The 16,755-nt window shown below is 41.7% G+C and overlaps 1 protein-coding gene across 3 annotated transcripts in view; it reads left to right on the top strand.

Annotated features, from left to right (window-relative positions):
• The first annotated feature begins 528 nt into the window (after positions 1-528).
• Positions 529-16,755, top strand: part of CTBP1 (C-terminal binding protein 1) — a 434,814-nt gene continuing 418,587 nt past the window's right edge. The window contains exon 1 of one of the 3 annotated variants that reach the window (XM_090035363.1): positions 529-610. The gene's annotated coding sequence lies outside the window, so the exon portion shown is untranslated. Of the gene's footprint in view, positions 611-4,383; positions 4,403-5,060; positions 5,210-16,755 lie in introns of those variants that run through there. The other 2 variants (XM_090035365.1, XM_090035364.1) reach the window with 2 other exon arrangements.

Genomic DNA, 16,755 nt, shown 5'->3' with positions numbered 1-16,755 from the left:
TGGTACGCTCCACTAGAACACTTGGTAGAAAGGGAGAACCTTCCACCAATCATCGAGCCCCTTCCGTCGAGGAAGTGGCCCACTGTCAAAGGGCAGCGGATTGGAGGAGGGAGGAGAAAGGGCCACAACTGCCTAGCAAATGAAAGAGATCAACGCGCGCTCACGGGCGGGCCTCGCTGACTTGACGGACACGTCGCCACCCAATCGTTTAACAGCGCCTGGTCTCCGAGCCAATCAGAACCGCCCCTCTCCTCAGGGGGCGGGCCCGAAAAGTAAATTTTTCTGGCCACCGTTTTAATGACCCCCCAAGGTGTCCGTGGTGGGAGGGCGGGTCAGAGGTGGGAGCCTGGAGGAGGGGGCGGGCGTGCACTTTGAGTGACACGCCTACTGACCAATGCTTGGACAGAGCTCGCTGATGAACACAGCGCGGAGCCAATGGGAGCTCAGCGTGGCGCGTGGAGGGGGGCGGGTGGAGTCGCTGCGGTCGCTGGCCGGAGCGGGGCTGTGCGGGTGGAGGGGGGGAGGGGGCCGGTGCCCAGTAAGTTCCGCGGGGAGGAGAGAGGGAGTGAGGCGTGAGGCGGCGGGAAGAGGTTTAAATAGCGGAGACAGAGTGAGTCCCCGACCCCCGGCTCCTCCGCCCCGGGACACCTGTGGCTGCCTCCGTGCGCGAGCGGGCTGGGGGGGGGCCCGGGCGGCCTGCCAGCGGGGCAGGCCGGGGCAGGGCTCCCCGAGGCGGCGGCGGCTCCTTCACAGGGCCTGGGTTTGCTTGGGGAGGGAGGAGCAAAAAAAAAAAGCACCCTGCAGGCCCCTGGCTGGATTGGGTCGGGGCCCTGGGGCCCAGATCGGGCCCATCCCTGGGCTGACAGGTTGAGCACCGCTGGACTAGCCAAATCTGAAGCACCTAAGCTCAGCTTGCAAAAGTTTGTGTGTCCCCTGTGCTGAGTCGAGAGCAGCATGTCGCGACCCAAAAGCGGGGCGCAAGAATAGACTAACAAACTTTAAAAACGGACCAGTGAACTTTTTTTTTTTTAATTTTAAATGTGGGTTCTTTCAAGGAGAAAAACTTGGGAAAACACAGGCTTTTCCTTTGCAGAATGGCACATGGCAAGGGGCTCCTTGTGCACCCCCCTGTCCCATGTGCTGTGGTGCTGGAGTGAGGGCCACTGGGTCAGGATGGGCCATTGGTGTTTACAGATGGGTCCTGGGACCAAAAAAAGGTTGAGAACCACTGGTGTAGAACGGGTTGTCAGCTGGGGGTACATGTCCCCCATGGGGTACTCTGAAAGGTCCCAGGGAGCACTGCCACCACAACTGGGGTAATATGATCCCAGCACTTGTTCCTGCCGAGGACAGGACTTGACAAACTGTTCAGGTCCCTTCCGACTCTAGAAACTATGAAACCCTGTGCCGTTGCCTCAGGAGCAGGGCCGGGGCAGGAGGAGAGCAGGCCCCTGCTCTGTCTGACTGCTTGACACCCCCCGCACTCTGCACTTATTAAAAAAGGTGCTGCTGAAGGTACACATATTAAAAAAGGCTGAAAATCCCTGGTCTAGAAGGCATATCTCTAGCCTGCCTTCTGCATGACTTCAGACTAGCACCTGCAAAGTTTGTTTAAAAACATGACCTGTGCTTAAACCTAGTGCGGAGCCTAGAATTTGACCACAGCCAGCTGACCTGTTTCTAAACGTGATTTGTCCTGTTGGCATCAGGAGCAAAGTCTTTGTTTTAAATTTGTTATTAGTTATAAAAACATAGTCGTGAGCTGTACCTGTAGTTTTGTGTTCAGCCACCTTGTTTTCCTTGTCTACACAAGAGCTAAGAGCAAGAGCCTACACCTGGATTTATGTGGGTTGAAGTTGATTGACTTGATTGAGGCTCCATGGGGTTTGCTTGGGCTGTTCAGTTTTGAGGGCTGGAGTCTTAGTTGGGTGAGTGGTATGCTACAAATCTTTGCATCACTGTGTTTCCCTATTCTATTCTCTCGCACGCATACAACTTGCAAGATATGTTTAAGGGGCAATTAAATAGACATGCTGGATTACATACATGTACTAGTCATGCTAATGACATGAACTATGAAAATAGCAAAGGATACATTACAACAAAATGTCTGTCGGGCTCAGGTGTGAAATCTACAGCTATTACCATTAGATATACGTAACCTTATATGTAATTAATTTAGCTATGTATATTTACATATATCCAAGAATCTCAATTTACCATAGTTTTTTGTAACTGATAGGCTTGATAGTTATCTTTAGTATTGTTCCAACTGACACAGCATATCACAAATAGAAAACAATCAGGTGGATATGGTTATGTGGTCAAAAAGAGGCTGTCTTTGACCTGTAGAGCTGTGGGTGAACATTTGTCAGAAATGAGTAGCCAAAGTTGAAGGTATTTGCTTAATGGAACAGATGGCTGAGCCACCATCATGTCACAGAAAACAGCATGTATTCTTAGTTTAACACAAGAGGGAGCATGTCTAATCTTTAACCTTTAAATATTGCAACTTCAGAGAGGCAGCTTTAATTGTTCCATGCCAACTAATTTATGTTCTATGTTGCATGTATAAATATTGATACAGCCTGTGTATGCATTGTTGGCATATTTTCAGTTTAAGGTTGCAGCCATTAGTTTATCATGCAAGTATCGATGTAGAAAGTGTGTGGACAAGAACCACGTTAATAATTTAATATCAGAATTCTGAATGATGATAAAGAACACTGATCAGTAACTGCCTAATGAAATTAAGAACAGAATAAAAGTATTGTATACATTTGTGTACAGAAATAATATTATGGTTTAAAAGGCTATGGTTTTTGTTTCCAAATTTCTGCTGCTTAATCCACCCTCCCTGATCTAATTTAAAAGAGTTGAAATGCTTTCCATTTAATTAATAATTCAAAACAGATTAACTTTTTATATACAGTGGCCAATTTTTAAGTTGTATGATCATTTTGTGACACTTATAACAGCCAGGAAATGTAAACTTGGGGTAAATTAAGGTAGGAGTGTATGCCAGATCTTGTTTCTTTTTTCTTGTCCCCTAGTGGTGTGTGAGAGAGAAGAAATGTCAACTTCAATTTTGCATCTTCTGGTTTTGTCCAGTTCAAGTCACAACCTATTAATGTTTATCCTCTTCACATATTTTATTAATAAGAATTAACAATTAGTTGAAATTAAACCCTGCTGACATGATTCTGTAGGCCTACAGAACACCCTTACTTGTTTTAAACTTTTTTGTTTTACGTTTTGAAAGAGAGATTAATTTTTGGAGGAAGAAATGCCACATCCAATGCAAGTGCTTAATTGCTTTGGTTATATGTATAGCAAAGTGTAAATATTCTGTATATTATCTGCTGTAGTAATACAGAAACTTCATTTGTCTCCTTTGGGCAAGTAATTATATATTGAAAATGTGTATTGATGACCTTTTGCCTTCACTGGCATAAAATACACCATGAGATCAAAATTTTGGCAAGGTGGAAATTATATGAACAGTGTGAACAGTATTGTATATAATATACTGGATACATGGACTGTTTTTGAATAATTTGCCATTATGAAGTTAGGCATTAATAGTGCATGTGTGGCAAAGGAGTGATGGATGGCCTATGCTGATCATGAATGTTTTGTGGTGGATGATCAAGCAATCATTTGTTTCTGGAAGCTGAGAAATAATACTTTAAAGAAATAATTACTCTATATACATAGCTAGTAGAGTGTATGAATTGAATCTGTAGGTTGGTAAGAGAAGTTACACACGTATAACCTTTAGTGATACATTTATGTCTGTAATGTAATTTTTAATGAGATTAGGATTCTAAAATGAAAAGTAATGTTTTGGAATAAGGGTTTGGTAGGTAGCACAAGGATACCCAAGTGTCTAACTGAGGATATTCGGAGTGTCTGGTGGAGTCTCCGCTGGTGTATGCACATTTTGATAGCTTGCGAAATAGCAGAACATGTGTTTTAGCTTCCTTGGCCAGTACCGCCTTTGACCTGTCAGGACTTGAATTTGTATATCCTTTTTTTTTAATACTGGTATCTGGATAGAATTTAATGTTTGTTTTGGGATTGTGGTAGTTGAGCTTGTAACTGTGAACTGTTATGGGTTGGTTAGTTATGCACATATAACATGGTCAGATAAGTGGGCTTATTTAAACTAATTTCTGTGGGGAAATTATTCACACACTAAAAATCATCACCAGTTACATCCTTTACCCTGATTGGTCAAGGACTGAATAGAAGTAGAGACTGGCCTTCCCTGTTGCCTCTTAGAACAGCATTGTAAAGCAGCCATTGCAAATCAAACACAAATTCTGTTCACCCTCTTTGCCATGATGAGGAGGACATTTTACTTGCCTTTCAGGAGAACTACTTGCTCCTAGCCAGTGGGGTGAGTTGAATTTAACAAAGCTGCTTTAGAGGTTTAAACTGAGTTGCATTGATCTGCGCTGAACTCTCTGTGAATAGACAAGTTAATATCTCCTGGACCATTGAATTGGGATCTTCCAGGACAGCTACAACAACAACAGCAACATAAAATCACTTAAAAGTTATTGAAAAGTTTGTTGTGTATTTATACTACCTAGGTTTTCAAAAAATGATGTTCATGTGTTGTTATTATAGGGCCAGATTCCTACTGTAGACCAAATGCTAGCAAAGATTTCATTTAAAAAAAGAATATTGAAGTTGAAAGAGTGCAAACTACGGGTTGTTAAACTGACATAGTGCATAAACTTCTGTGTTCTTGTAACTTTTTGAATGGTTCAGAGATGTCTTAAAATGGAACAAGCGGTGGGGGGGTGGAAATCACCTGTGGGAATGTTTTAGCTGTGAAGAATGTGTTGGTGGCTGAGGTGTAACACCCCCTCCCCAAAACAGGGGTTTAGAAGGAAATGCTGACACAGCCCTGACTAGAGAGCAAGTCCTCTTGGTGCTGTTGTAATAATTGTCCAGACAATGCTTCCCTTCTTTCCTATGCCCTGCTTCACATCTCTCTAATTCCTTGTTGGTTTTTGGGTTTTTTTTTTTAACTTTCCCAAAAGTTTGCTATTATTTAAAGGCTGCCAAGTGCCTGGGGAGACCTGAGGAGTTCAGGTTGTGAGAGTAGCATGGACTTGTTAATCTCAGCCTGATCTTGTCAGTAACAGCAGAGCAGAGGGAGAGGGAGAGCAACTCCGGCTGGGGCAGCGCTCCCGAGGTTTGTCTGTTATTTTTATACCTAAATTCCGCCTCGGTAGCAAAGGATTAAGTAGCGGGGTGTTGTTTGTAATGTGTAGATTCCGTAGTGGCGGAGATGTGTGCGTTTCGCGGCATTGTTTGTTCGCAAGGGGGAAGATTTGCCTGTGTGTGCATGGAAGAGCCCGAGTGTGTGTTACGATCTGGGAAACGCTGAAGAAGAAGAAACGCTGTTGGTTCTCCATGCAAATGACCGCTTTGGTTGTAACAAAAGCCTTGATGTTGGGCTTGGAAAAATGATCTGACAGTGTAACAACCCCAGGCCACTTTCGCCATGTTTTTGTTTATTCATGTTTCATTCCGTTTTCCGTCGCTATCTCGCAGATGTTTCCCATTTCACTGGTTTTACACTGCCGAGCCGCCTTTTTTGGAGTTAGCAGTAAAATGTGTGCAAGAATGTTAACAAAACAGAGAGGTGTTGCAGATGTTTAGACTTTAGTTCTGGCGTCGCGCTCGGCGGTATTGGCAAAGGGAGACGCTATCTATGAAGGAACGTAAGAAGCATCTGTTTTAACTACTGAGCATGTAATTTCGAAATGTGCCGAATGTAACTTGAATATTCAGCCTAAGCAGATGAAGTGAGCACGTCCCTGCTGCAATGGGGCTCGTCAATATCCCTTTTGTTTGTTACTGTTTTGGGGGGGGGGAGGGAAAAAAAAAAAAAAGCCCGAGGAAAGGAATATCTGTGGCACAACATGTATGCTCCTAGATAAACTCCTGCCATCTCAGAGTGCCTTTAAATATTTGAACAGCTTCTGTTAAGTCAAATAAAATCGGTTACCATGAGAAACAAAAAAGTATAATAGAATAGTTAGACTAATGAAAACGTGAGCCTGGGATTGTTTTAGAAGCCGTCAGGGGACTGGATCCGGGGGGAAATCTTTAGCAATAACCTTTAAACGTTTTTTAGCTTTTGATGAAGGTGGAAACACCCTCTCTCCCCCTCCACCCCAACAGCAGGCAGAGACCGATGATGGATCATCCTAATGTCAAACAAAATGAAACGTAATTTATCTCAACCACATCCAAATCTATTTATAAAAATGCCTGCTTGTTGAACATTATCAAGGCATCTACATGTAAAACCTTAAATCTTGAAGAACAATGATTCAGTGTCCGGATCCCTGGTTAAATCAGATGTGGTAACTATGGTGAGAGGTAAAGTTACTTAGATCCTCACTCACCATGCAAATGTGGATCTGTCCTCATGAAACAGATAAAGGAGAAAAGGATTACAGGATCTAGGGAGAAATTTTTGAGCAGAAGACCTGTAGCCTTACTCTGGGAATTAATGCTGAAGAGGCTTTTAGAGCAGGGGCAGTATTGAGGTAAACATTGTGTTGTGGCATATACTGGTGATATTTCTAGAAAGGAATCTTTCTTTTTGGTTCTGACAGACTACAGACTACTAGGCAGCCTTTTTTCTTTTTTGTTGTTGTTGTTGTTTAAGAATGGTTTCATTCCTTAATGGGAACAATCTTGTCTCTATTAAATCATCAAGATGATAATCTCCCCATGAAAAACAAATAGACAAAAAATCCTGGCATAGATTTTTATGATGCCAAGTGACAGCATAAGGAAAGCCTGTTAATCCACACATTTGGGATTTACCTGTTTTGGGGGGATTTTTTACTTCTTCCAGGGTGAACTGGTTTTCTTTATTTTTTTTTTTTTAGATAATATTTGAATTGAATTGCCTTTTAATTTTTTTTAACATGCATATGATGCATGTATAAACATTCTTGAATAACTTCTACAATGTTGATGGCATGGCACATAAAATGGCCTACTTGAAGAGATGTTTAAACAACACTGGTCAGAATATCAAGTTTCTGTTTTTTTATTGGGGCAGTTGGAGTGCAGCCTGACAGACTTTGACCATGTAAGTCCTTCTTCAGCTGAGAAGTTAAAGTGATGTGTTAAGCTGTTTTGGGAAAGAACTTCAGCTGATTATGCTGATCAGCATAATAGGGATGGGATTGTCATGCTTATTTTTTGAAGAAAAGTTGCTAATTATACCAGTGTGGAAGAATAGGACAAAGAAAATAGGCTAAGTGGAAGAACTGGTTACTAATTACCTACATGAAATATTTAGGAAATAAGGAGACTGGGAACAGGTCAGGTTTAATTTCCAGTTTCCAATTTCCAATAAATGGCATCACACAATCCTAGTATAGATGCAAAATTACAGTAAAGAAGACATCAAAGGGAAAAGGTATGATCTAAAATATGTTAAATTATACTGGTCAATCTGTTACAATCAAGTTTAGGGAATACATTATTACCATTACAAAAAAATTCTACTTTTAATATGTTGTGGAAGAGATTTAACTTGTTTGGAGGACATGGTGGAACTTGCAATTTAGCATAGTTCATCCTACACTTTGTCAATAGTAAATCAAATAAGCTTCTTAGAAGTTTTTAGTGGGACTGTTTTTCTGACTCCTGTACCAAATCATCATCACATTCGTTCCCCAACCTGTTTCTAGTATTTGTTACAAAACCTTTGTTTAGAAGGTGCATTACCAGAATGGAACAATAAGCAATTGTTTTACTTGTTTTAACTGTATAAAGAGGAAAGTTGTACATATTAGTTGCACAGAATTGAAAATGTGATGACAAATTAATGTAAGGTACGCTGTTGAAACTAAATTTTGCAATACAAAAATACAGTATTTTTTTTTTTCTCACAATTGCTTCAGTTCCAGAAAAGCATTCAAGAAATGCCATTATCTGTTTTATGATCTACATATGCGTTTTGTTAGGGACGAATAGTTTCAATTTGGTTTCTTGTGGAGGAATAATTTGGATTAAAATTAGGTGAAAGAGTACAGTGATAATGATGGGTTATTTTTAGTGTACCATGCAGTTTGTTTATTTTAGACTTTTATTTTGTATAGAAATTGCTAATTTTATATAAAAGTTTATCACTTTTTCCAGAACAAAATGAAAAATAATCACATGAGTTGATATGCAATAATTGTACTTTCCTTCCCTACTTCATTATTTTGCTTTTTTGTAATCAACACTATTCCATTTTGTAATAACAATGTACATATTAACCTATATCAGCGGTGGCAGGATTATGGTTTGGCAACTAAGGCAGTGGCTTGGACTTAGGATACATGGGTGCTGTTCACAGCTTTGTTGCTGCCTAGCTGGTAGGCCAAAGGCAAGTTGCTTTACTGTTCTGTGTCTCAGTTCTCCAATCAGTAAAATGGGGATAATAATATCTCCTGTTTAAAGTGCTTTGACACCATCTGATGAAAAGTATAAAACATAGGTGGTGATGGTTATTTCATTAGTGAAGCCATGATGTAGGAAGTATTCTGGTGGCTTCTTCCTGCTGAGAACTCATATGCCTTGTTGATGCTTTATTTGAAGGGTTTTTTTATTTATAACTGAGTTGTCATCCAGCATGTAAAAATTCAGGTCAGTTGTTTAGATTAGAGCTGTCCAGCTTCTTAGGGGCTAGAAGCCAAATGCTCTGCAGGACACACCAGCAGGGGTTCTGCATGCCTTGGGGCTGTTCTAGGGAGAGCCACAGGCTCCTGAGCCACATGTCTATGTAGAGGGCCCTCCCCACCCCCCCCCCCCCACACACACAGGTGCCTCTTGCACCATGGACTTGTGCCCCCCTTGACTGCCTCACCTCACCTCACCTCTCTTCCCCATGTCCCCTCCCCACTGCTGCATTGCATGCCTACATGATCTCGGCTCCGCTGGTCATGTAGTGCTGCACTGCTCCACCTTCTGTGGCAGGGCCAGCCATCAGAGGTGAAGAAGAGAGGTGGAAGCATGGGGGAAGTGGCAGCTGGGCAGGAGCCTTGAAGCTGCAACTCAGCCCCTTGCAGGCTGCTAGTTGGACAGCTCTGGATTTTACTGGGGAACGCTCAGATAAAATGTAGGGCGGGTGTATATATGGAATCAGGATATTTGGTCCTAATTTTGAAACTTGAATTCCAGGGAGAATATGATGGTAGAGTTTGGGGAGCGGAGACGAATGCTAAAACAAGCATTGTTAGTTAATAGTTAGAAATCTCCAGTAGTTTTACTTTAAAATGTAGTACACTAACAGGGCTAATCCTAAATCATAGCTTTCAATAATTTCAAAGAACTGTTTTTATTTTATACTTAGAGACATGGTTGGCTGCGTTGGCCTGAAGTCAGGCAGAAGATATGCACAGCAGCGCTTTAGAAGCTCTCTAGGGCTAGGGTGTCACCCTGCCCTACCTTCTGCCTGACTTCAGACTGACACCCTACCTCTACCCTCTAGGGCTAGGGTGTCACCCTACCTCTAGCGAGCCTCTAAAGCGTTCCTGTGTGCATCTCCTGCCTCACTTCAGACTAATACAGCTATTATTAGTCTAACTACCTCTCTGCTCATGGAGGACACCATGTTCAGCCGAAATGGACTGCAATCAATCTACATAAGAAACATGCTCAGGTGTTCTCGCATATCTTCTTTCTGATCACATGCAAAACTGAAAACAGCATGTAGTGTGGAGTTGACTTGTTCAACAGCCTTGGTTAAGACTCTGCTAGAAGAATAGTTTAACCAATAAACTTGTTATAAATTCAAGACTGTTGACAAAGTAATCTCTGCAAACCTAAATTTAATTCTTGTAAATTTCATAATTTATATTCTTAATTTCTGTTTGCAGATTACATGGAATTACTTCATCTTTTAGGAATTGATCTTGGGCACGCCTATTAATATACTAAACCATAACCAGCTGAAGGGTCTCACTGATGTTACAGGGCCTCCTCAAATCAGAATAAAGCACATGCAAAAGTATTTTCAGGAAAAAACCCTACAGTATCTTTCTGGTTCTTCTGTAAATTGATCATATGCAATTGATATGGGAGTCAGATTGAATGGAAACTCTTGAATGCTCCAAGATCTTTGTTATATTGGTGACGCTTTAGAATACAAAAGGAGGAGGGGAGAAAGAGGAATGATGCTCTTGCTCATCTATGTATATATCCTACAGGCTTGTGTAAATTGATCTCAGTCCATTGATTGTGGGTGAAATGTTCAGGATAATTTTAGTTTGAAAAGGTGTAAACCACATAGTTTAGAAGGAATTAGATTGACTTGTTAGCCTGCACAGTTTTATCCTAATGCGGGGGGAGGAGGGGGATTTTTAGGGGGTAATTATCTTTTATTGGAGCAGTTGCATGATTGGAATAAAGTTAGATAAGTTTTCAAATGCAAGACATTCTTCACATGGTCTGTATCCTAATATGTGGTGGTTTACCATCATTCCCAACAGTGCTTATTGTTTATGACTTGCCTAGGACTGATCAATTTTTAATCGATAAGTCCCATGCCAGACTGAAGCAACTGAATATAAAACCAAATGTTAAAAGTTACAAAATCATGGTTTGGTACACTTACTACATCATAAGAAAATTCTATAGTTTCTTTCTTTTTTTGTTTTACAATGATTCAGATGTCTGTCAAAACTATCTTCCTTTTTGGCTGGTAGAATTGGTCTTTGTTCCCTTGTTGAAAATGCCATTGCTGCAGCACTGTTGGCTGTTTGTTCTAGTTTCCATTTAAACTGCCCACACCATTGTAAGTACAAAGTTATCTACAAACTTCTTAAACTCTTAGAAGTTGAAGGCATTTTTTCCCACCAGTATTCCATTTGAAAGGATTGTTTTTTTTCTTATGGAGAATGAGCCAGCATAGCTCAATTCTTTTGTTAGTGCAACAATATTTTCAGTGTCAGCAGAGCTTTTGGAGTTGGTCTGAGTGCATCAGTGATATGAAAAGTGTTATTTGTCCTATCTAAATAAATGGCTGTTTTGTAGGTTTTTACACTCAGAAGCTGAGGGAGTCTTTTAGGTGTAAACATTAGAAACCAAAGCACATAATGTGCTTAGTGAATTATATCAGCTGTTAGGTAGGTAAAATTTGCAGCTTCAACTACAACTTTAAAAGGGAGGTTGTCAAGTATTAAAATTTAACTTAATTTTTTTTTGCATTTGGAGAGTCTTTGTAATTTCTGTTATGCTGCTAACTTATAGGATGACCCTCTTTATTGTAATAGTCAGGGCAGATTGCCATGCTGCGATTTAGTGCTTGTTGCATACCGGAGTATGCAATGACAACACAACAGGTCTTTGTGGTGTTGTCAGGATGAAGTAACAAACCATCTGAAGACTATCTTAATGTGCTGTCTTATTGTTAGAATCTCTTAATCTGTCATTTCTCCAGTATTACTTTTTGCTACTATTCCAGCAAAATGTGCGATTTATAAATTCAAACACTTTATTTTTTTGGTTTGTACTATACTTATACTTATGTGACATGAAGTAAAGAATGGAGTTGATATAGTAATGTATTATTCAGCTCCTTTTTTAGCTTATCTCTTCTGAACAACCACTCCTCTTCCTTCTTTCACTCCTGGAATGAGAATGTAGCCGTTATATCAGTCTCACAAACAGTTGGTATACATACCTGGGACATAAGTGATAGGGATTTGATGCAACAGTTAGTATCTCATTCTGTACGTCCTCTGTCAGAAAGAGAAATGGACAGTAAAGACCAAGATAAGCCTCAATATGGGTGTGATAGTGTTTTAGTGATGTCTTAGATGCCTTGGTCCATGAGATGTGCAAGAAGCAAGGATGCTTTTGAGGAATATCTTTTATTGTACCAGCAGCACAGTTGGGATAAGAGACACATGAACATAGGTAAACACTTTTTACAGAACAACTACTACCTTTTTGCCCTCACAGCCCTAGTTCTCAAGGGACATTTACTAAACATTTTCAGAAGATGGGCCTGGGAACAAAAAATCGGCTTTACTGGACACTAAAAACTGGGGGTGAACACAGACGTTGACTTGATCACTCATTACAATCTATTATGTGCTAATGTGCAATTCCCAGGTGATGATTTCCCTCTTTTCTTCTGAATAGTCTTGGTCTTCTACTTAAGAGAATGCTGCAGAAAGGATAACTTGTCTCTTACCTGACCTAGGGTTACCGTATGTTCAGGTTTTCCTGGACATGTCCTCTTTTTGGATCCTCCCATCTCCAGGCATCTTTAGGTTTTTGGGTTTCTTTTTGTTTTGTTTTGTTTTTTTTAAATATCAACAAATGTCCAGGATTTTGCTCTGCCTCCCCATAGCATTAAAGTTTTTCCCGGCACTTCCTGGCTTGCCCCAGTAAGGAGCTGCTTGGGGCTGGGTGGAGGGGCATGGCACGCGTCCCTGTGAGTGGGGTGGGTGCCTGTTGGTGCCAAGGCTGCAGCAGGGTGGGCAGACAGGGGAGGTGCCTGCCCCTCCAGCAGGTGAATGGAGTGGGAGGTCTTTGGGGGCAGCAGGGTGGGGTGGTGGGCAGAGGGCTGCAGTTTGGGAGTGAGAGGCATCAGCAGGACTAGGGCGGCAGGGGGCTGCAGGTCAGGAGTGAGGGGCATCAGCAGGGCTGGGGGAGGTTCTGGCTTGAGGGTGAGGGGCACCAGGGAGGTGGGGGACTGAGTTGGGAGTGCAGGGCACAGGCAGTGCCAGAGGGCTGTGGGTTGGGAGTGAGGGGTATCAACAGGGACGGTGTGCTTCGGTTTGGGAGTGAGGGGCAGCAGCAGGGCTGAGAGGGGCTGTGGCTCGGGTGTGAGGGGTAGGGGAAGGGAATAGGTATATCGCTGTCTCCGCCCCCCCAATCATCCCCCCACCCACACAGGTGTCCTTTTTATTTTGAAACTGGAAATACGGTAACCCTAGCTAATCATGGTAATATCTCTGCTCTTTTTACAGTCTGGCACCATTCTTTTAAGTAGACTATTTATTTACATATGGAGTTTTACATGGGTGTTATTGTGCCCGTTGCTCGGCTCAAGCTGCCTGCTTCTTTTCCAGTCCTGAGGAAGGGTACTTTGTGCTCAAAAGCTTGTCTGAGGTCTCTCCCATCTAGGTAGTTGGTCCTGTATAAGAGATCACCGCCCCAAAATGTTTGCCTTTCTTGATGTAAAGTCAGTTAGGGGAATGTCTCATCGCTGAAAAGTGATTGTTTTTGTTAGGCTTCTCCTAATGCTAGAGTATATGTTAAAGATCATCTTAAGAATGAAAAAATGTACTACTGTATTGTTTTTATTACTGTGTTGAATTCATAAACTGTTTCTTTCTCTCAGGCAGTTTGTGGCAGAACGTAAATATTGTTTCAGAACCAGAAAGTCATCAGATGAATGTCTCCTTATTCTCCTTAGCTCTCCAGTTTGAAAGATATGGCAGAGCTTTTCCCCCCACTTTCCTAGGGTGTAGAAAGATCTTATCTTCCCTATATGAGGCTCGGTGTTAGCAAGGCACTTAAAGTTGAGAGTTCACCAGACTTTGTTTTGCGGTACTTTAGATAGATAGAAATAGTTTGTCAGTTGGAAAAATGATTGAGAGGTTTCTCATTTCATCATACTTTTACTCTTCATATATTTATCAACTATTCAGTGTCTTTGGCTGTCATCCCAAGGGATATTATGCATTCGTATAGGAAGAAGAAACTATTTAAATCTATTTAAAGATAATTCTCTAATAAATTAATATTAGAGACTTTCAGTTCTACCTGTTGTTCAGGCTACTAAAAGAATCAAGATTATGTAAGTATTGGTGAATATTTTTTGGTACAGACAGACAAAGCACTGGGAACCATTCGGAGAATGTCACTGATTGGAAACCAGTTCACACTTGTTCCAGGCCAGAGGTGTGCGCCACGGACTGCTAAGGGTTCTCAATAGAATAGTCCTGTTTTATGTTGTACAGTGCCATTGAACTGCCATCAGGAGGTAGTAGGGAATAGGCAGCCCAACTGCAAAATTTTCTGCTCTGCCTTTTCACTGGCACTGAGCTCAATAAAGACCCAGTCCTGCACGTCACTGAAATCTGTGTGGTAGTACCTGGGTTGATTGTGCTTGGTGTGGGGGGCACTGCCTGGACCCCTGGTTCTGGATTCCTAGGAGCTAGGTGTTCTAGAAATGCTAGATCTTGTTTTGTTTTAAGAACAGTTTTCTATAAGCCACTCATCAATCTATTTCAATTCCTGAAAATTGACCAGGGTGTGGTGCATTCCAGGTCGATTGGGGGATGGAGGTAGGGAGGGCTGTCTGGGAGCTCAGGGGGCAGTTCTGCACTGCTTTTAAACAGCTGGACAGTTTCCTTCCATTGGTTACAGTGCAGTCCTTGGGTGGCCCCCAGGGCCCTCAACTTCCAGGCACACAGAAGCAGGGATCTAGGCAGCGACCTGACCTGGCCACTTTCCACTCCAAATAAGTCTAGGATGCATGAAACCCTGGTCAGTCGCCACCAAGACAAGGAAATCAATCAGCTCTTTTTAAAAGTGGCGGAGAGCTGTCCCCAGAGGCCCCAGCCTGGGACAATGGTCAATAGAGTCCAGGGCAGTAGGGTTCTGGCTGTGTACCAGAGCAGCTAATGCTATGCAGGGCTTGAGGAGCAGTGCAGTGTGGGATCCCTGGAAGACCAATTGGGCACTAGTCACCAAAAAATCAGTGTCCACACATAACGCTGAACCAATTCATGGAGAACTAGTTCAAAATAATAGTAGGCTATTCAGGTATACTTTTGAAACTCTCTAAACCATTCTAAGTGGGCTTCTGTGTCTGGATGCTTGTGGTTTCAACTATTGAAACTGGCATAAGTGTTATATGGCAGTCCACACTCTCCTGCTGCCCCAGACAGAAACTCCCCTGACCTCAGGGGCCTTATCCTGCGGGGGGGGGGGGGGCAGGTGCCCTGCCCCTGCATCTGTGGGGGAGCTGTACACATTTGCAAGCAGGGTTTTCCCCATTTGCAGATGCACCCCTGTGTCAGGGTTAGGGGAATCCCTGTGCATGTGTCTACAAAGAAGAGAGGGGGGTGGGGGAACTGCTATAGGTAAACAGACATCAGCTGCAAAAAGACAACACAATTGTTAGTACTTTTGTTGGAGCCACAAAATTTAAGCACTTGTGATGCAGCAAAGGGCTATGACAGCTGTTCACTTGGCTTTTGTGCTACCTTAAAAAAATCAGTGACTGTTCACACAGCCTTAGAGACCTTCTAACTTGGCATGCTAAGTTTGATCACCAATTTTTGCACTAGGATGGTGGTGATTAGTACCAGTAAAAATTAAATGAGGAATAATTGTTTTTCTTTTATGGTATCCAGGCTCTTTGAAGGTATGTTGAACTTTGCCCAAAAGAGTCTGAGGCTATTTATCTCTACATTTGACATGCACAGGTGAAGTTTTCAAAATTCACATAATAATGTGTCTGTACAATAGGAGCCATAAGGTAAATTTTCAGGTGACCATATTCTGAATCTCTTATTTTTTTGGCAATATAAAATGTAAATACAGATCTTTTTAATTCGGAGTTGTGAAGGGGGTGACATCAGTTCTTAGTTGTTTTCCTAGTCAGAGAATCGCTTCCTGGGAGTAGAAAAACTTGTTTGACTATGTGCAGAGACTTTCTACTGTGAATTCCTTTCTGTCTTGGTGATTTCCAGGCTACTAATCATTGCAATATTTAGCTGCTATATTCAACAAGACCAGCATACAATTATTTGAAATGATCCCTTTTAATGCCAATTTAGGGTTTGGCTACTTAACCTTGGTTTTAAATTATTTTTCTTTTTCTGCTTTTTTCCTCTTTATTTACTACTGCTTTCTCTCTCTTCTCATCTTCATTTTCTAATTTCTGTATTTGTCTGATAAACCAGACCTTTTGGCAGAAGACTATCAGTGATTATTATTATTATTATTTTTTTTTTTTTTTAAAGGGTTAGATTAGGGCTCATTTTGGTTGTATTTTGCAGGGTATTATACAGTGTAGTGCCTGTTTCTGGAAATGCCTTGGCTTTATGTCCTGTTGGTTTAATCTTTATACTGTAATAATGAAAGTTTCTGTTGCTCTGAGCATAGTTCTGGAGTAAGAGATGGTTCTGAAATGGTCTAATTTTAGACAACAGATGTTTAATTTGAAGATTGGGCTATTGGCTTTATACTGCTGTTTGTATGTTGTTGAGTTTAGGGACCACGTTCTGCACAAACGAATAAAAGGAAGGCAGTGCTAACCCAAGAAACTCAAAGCATAGAAATTAGTTTTGGAAATGAATGAGGAGTTATTTGTTATATGAGGTCCTGTTGGGGGTTAGCCGATGTCGCTTCATATTGTACAGCCTGGAGGTTTTGAATGGCCTTAGTTTGCAACTGGAGTAAATAGCAATGGTTATCTAGGGCACAAATGTGTGGATGCTACCGGCTAGATCTTTTCTTGAGAGGAATAAATAAAGTCTCCTGGCAATCTGCATCTAGTTATCTGAGCTCAGTGTTAAATAAGAGTTGTGCCTCAGTGTGCAGTGTTTTAACAGCAGATAGTAGATGCCTTTTGTGAAGATCATAGTTGGGGTCCTGGATGGTTCCTCAAAGTTTCTGCTTCTTGCCAGCATTTCTGTTTTCCCCGAGTTTTGTTTTAGCTGGTTGTTTTTTTTTTTTTACTCGGGTGTCTTTTTG

This window comes from Crocodylus siamensis, chromosome 2 (genome assembly GCF_052110815.1).
Source record: "Crocodylus siamensis isolate JL-2025a chromosome 2, ASM5211081v1, whole genome shotgun sequence".
Lineage (NCBI taxonomy): Eukaryota > Metazoa > Chordata > Crocodylia > Crocodylidae > Crocodylus > Crocodylus siamensis.
Note: the sequence above shows the minus strand (reverse complement) of the source record. Positions and strands in the feature narration are given on the sequence as shown.